General features: G+C 34.6%; 1 pseudogene; it reads right to left on the bottom strand.

Annotated features, from left to right (window-relative positions):
• Positions 1 to 907: 907 nt before the first annotated feature.
• LOC115953667 lies at positions 908 to 2,437 on the bottom strand (annotated as a pseudogene).
• Positions 2,438 to 4,363: the final 1,926 nt, after the last annotated feature.

Raw genomic sequence — 4,363 nt, 5'->3', positions numbered from 1 at the left:
ACCTTTTAATTTATTAAAAAAAAAATACAATACCTCTCTTATATTATAGATTAAATTAAATATGGTAATTTTGGAAACTTTGTACCTTCTTATTTGAAAGACAATATATTATATGATGCCCCCTTAAATAGTTCAATTTTCTAAACTGGCCAACAAAACGAACGGAGTACAATTATAAAATCGCAAAGATATAGTCACTAAGGGCTTTCTCTTTTAAACATATGCCATAAGACTGAATCATGTAAATCTCCTTACTTAAACTCTCAATATCTCCTCTCTCTACATCTTTCATTTATTTTGACATGGTATTAAAGCTACTTTTCCGTTGCCCTTCACTAGATTTTAAGCAGCCCATCGTTAAGTTCACTTGGTTCAACTATTAATCGCCATTGTTCAGTTGATAAGCAACCATTATTTTTCTTCAAACAAGGCACTTTCCCATTTTATTTTTCGCATGCATTCCAATTTTAGGGTTTGTTTTCTTATTTGAGACTTTTAGTTCACACAACTTAGCCAGTCACACAACCTTTTGTAAATGTGTACAACATTTATTTAGCCCATAATTTATGATTCACGATGCTAGTATAAGAAATAACATCTTTTAACTATTAAACCTACTTTCTCTAATGCATGCGTGGGATTGGGATATCATAGAATTGATCATAGTGCGAGTAACATCCTTAAGAGTATATGACATACACACACAAATTAGCATTTTGTATACGGTCTGTCTCACATTCTCACTTCATGTTGGCCTCGCAAGCACAGAGCTAACCCTTGAGGCAAGATGGGTCTATTACAAGAACTCAAAAGTTACACAACAAATTACAAAAATTTTCACACAATTACAAATCCATGATCCTCTTAAAAGTATGATCGTGACTATAATTAAACATGGTTTAATCAATGTGTGGAGAGAAAAGGAGGCTCATTATCATTTCTTAATTAGGAGGATTCACATAGTCTAAGAATGTGTAAAAAGTCTGTGTAAGTGTAAGAAGCAAGAGCACAAAGGCAGCCAATGCAGAAATAAACGACCAAGGGGTGTCAAAATACCTATTCTTGAAGCCTTCCCACTGTACATGCCAACTATTCTGATAATAGTCGGGAACATCATTGACCAACTTCGACAAATAACACAAATCAATATCAAACGCCACATCCTTACCCAAATTGTTGATGACCCGAGCAACCTCGGCCTTGGTCCCAAAGTAATTCTCGATTATGTTGCAATCACTAAGGTACTCCACGTCCTTAGCTGTGTTGACAAGGCAATCCAAAAATGTAGAGTAAGTAGTAAGGTGCTTAGAGGAACTATTGTGACATTTCTCGAATGCCACGCAGTTTACCAAGAAAGATGTCATGAAATCGTCGATGGTTATAGTAGGCATCTCGATCACACCATGATGGAATTTCACAACCAAGAAGCTATCTTCTTTGCCTGGATTGAGACAAATCCCCGAACGACGTAGCTTCGAGACACAGTGGATGATCTGTGTTGGTATGTTGCCCCTCTTTGGCAATTCTTGATGGGGTGGGATAAAACTTGAGCGTACCAAGTCAAGCAAATGCAAGCCCTTGAGATCGTTGTGACTCTCTATGATATCTTCGCGTCTCTGAATTATGTTGTTAAAGAATCGCAAAGCAAGCAAGGACAAAGATGGACCAGACTCCTCGTTAGGCATTTTTGTAACCTCAAATAAACGTTCCAAAACAAAAAATGGAATCTGATTTTCAAGTCGAAGAAAGTCCCTATAGAAAAAAGCTATTATCCAAGCCATGGTGACTATAGGGTCATCAGGCTCAAACAGTTTCGGATTGTTAACCTTTCGAAACGACTCTCATATAAAACAACCATCAACAACCATCATTTCAAGGAACTCATCAGGGCTAAGGTGTATGGTCTCTGAATAACACTCTCTAGCTTCTTTTTCAAGCGGTTGTATGCTTTTCAAGTAGTCCTCCAAGGTTAAACCTATAGTTTTGTTCCTAGAGAGCAAAGAACCTAGGTACCTCCACTTGTGCTCCTCGATCATTTGTAGGTGAGACTCGCCACGATGATAGGGGCCGATGGAAACGATTTGGGGTTGATAAGACTTGTCGTTGATGTCCATTAGGCTCTTGGGGACTCTGAAAATGCAACATGCTCTTTTACCTGCGGCTTTGCTTAGTAACTTTGGAGTTTGGCTGATCTTCTCGTGCATCGAATCTAGGTGATCCTTGTTGATCTCCCAAATACTCACTATGTGATTGGCTTCTCCTTCAACAGAATTGGTTCCCATTGTGGATTTTGGTTTTTTAAGATTATGGTTGTGAAGGTAAAACTGGTTTGGCTATGTGTGGTGGAAGTTTTAAGAGGATCGGAAAGAGTCTGTGGCTGAAAGGTACATGTTAGATATTAGGAGAAACTGAGAGGAATGGATGGTTGGATGAAAATTTAAATCAGCTGGGGAAAAGTTTTCTTTTCCTCTTTCACTTGGTTTTGGTTTTGATATTTTGGGCAACTTTAATTGAGAAGTTATATCCTCATTAATATGAATCTTGATATAATACAAAATTTATGTATTTGCTCTTTGTTTTTTAATTGAGAAGGTCCCATCCTCTTTGTTTTTTGTATTTTCTTGAGAATGATAGATGATAGTTTTTATAAGATTATATAGATTGTAGACTTTATCACTTTGGATGGAATGGTTTTTTTTTTTTTTTTTTTTTTTTTTTTTTGACGAACAAGAATTTTATTCACAAAACAAAGACCGAATTACAGAGAGGAAACAAGGGCCTCATCCTTAATGATAAGCTCAATACAATGACATATATATATATATATATATATATATATATATGGAATGGTGGTTTTGATTGGCATCCTCAAGAATATGACATATATATATATATATATATATATATATATATTTATATAATGTTCAATTAATTTGGGATAAGATCAATCAAGGTAAAAATGTGATCAAGAAAACTTTGAAAATTATTTTAGTTAATGCTTTTCTTAGAAACTTGGACAAACTATTCATTTTAAGATAGACAGATCTAGAAATATATTTCAATAAGTCTTTTTTTTTTTCAAATTAAAAAAAAAAAAAAAAAAGTAATAGTCTCCTATTAATCCATTTATCACTTTCGTTTTAATAATTTAATAACTACAACAAGGGGAGGAGCAAACCTTGATTTTTCTTATAAAGAAACCAAGTAATATCATTGTATTATAATTTATAAGATCGTTCACAAGCCATTTTAAATTAGATTTTTTATAGATGAAATTTTTAATATATATATATATATATATATATTAAAAGAAAAAGCCTTTAACATTTATATAAGACATTAGGTTTCTTTTCACTTTTAGTAATTTTTTGTCTGTACATTCTAGTAGAAAACGTCATTTATGAATATTGTAGGGGTGGTAGGCCCAAAAGTACATATTTGTAAAGTATATTGGGCTAGGGGCCCAATCCGAGGACATCAAGTAGTCCGAAGACGGGTAAACACCTTTATAAGGGTCCATATTGGTAAATGGATAGTTGAAGTCTGATCACAATCAACTAAGAAGATAGTCCGAGGAAGAATACTCCCTCGGCCAAGCAAGGCCGAGGTCAGAAGGTACAGTCTGACACTAAGAGCAACGTCTCAAACGATTCCACTGATGAGGATAAGTATCCAGAAGGAACAGGACAAAAGAGGCCATAAAATATCTCAAGGGAAAGCTGCTACCACCGCATTAAATGCTCTGCAACTAATTTTCTAACCACATTAATGTGGAAGTGATGCCTGAACAGTGGTTTTCAACCTTACAGTTACTACGCAAAGACTTCAAGAAGGTGCTAATGGAATAAGAATCAACACCAACCATCTAGTCTGCACATAGAGGGTAAGGATTAAAGGAGAAGAAAGTATAAAGGAAGAAGGGGGCAATGAGAGAAGGGGATCGGAAAAAAAAAGAGAAATACTGTAGCAATCAAGAACCAAAATTGTAATCAAACTTGTGAGAAATATATAAGAACTGATCTCCTCGGACCTTGCTAAGGATGATTTTCTTTACTTTAAATCCATATATCTTCCTGTTCTTGTCATTGGAGCCTACTTTATTGGTTGTCCAACTCATTTTAGCCCAATTTTCCAACCTACTCTCTACAAATTCATTGTTTTGGGCTTGTTGAGCCTAAGTCCATCCACCTTTTGGACCAGGAACTCAAATCCGGTCCTTACAAATATAATTCACATTTGTAATTGATAATTTTATTTTTCATGTGGACAAACAATGATCACTTTTTTTTTTTTTTACGTAATTTATAGTATTGTTTTTTTTTTTTTTTTTGATATGATAGAATTTCATCCTATAGTATTTACT

The sequence above is a fragment of the Quercus lobata genome, chromosome 7 (genome assembly GCF_001633185.2).
Source record: "Quercus lobata isolate SW786 chromosome 7, ValleyOak3.0 Primary Assembly, whole genome shotgun sequence".
In the NCBI taxonomy this organism is placed as follows: domain Eukaryota; kingdom Viridiplantae; phylum Streptophyta; class Magnoliopsida; order Fagales; family Fagaceae; genus Quercus; species Quercus lobata.
This window is presented reverse-complemented; position numbering and strand designations above follow the sequence as displayed.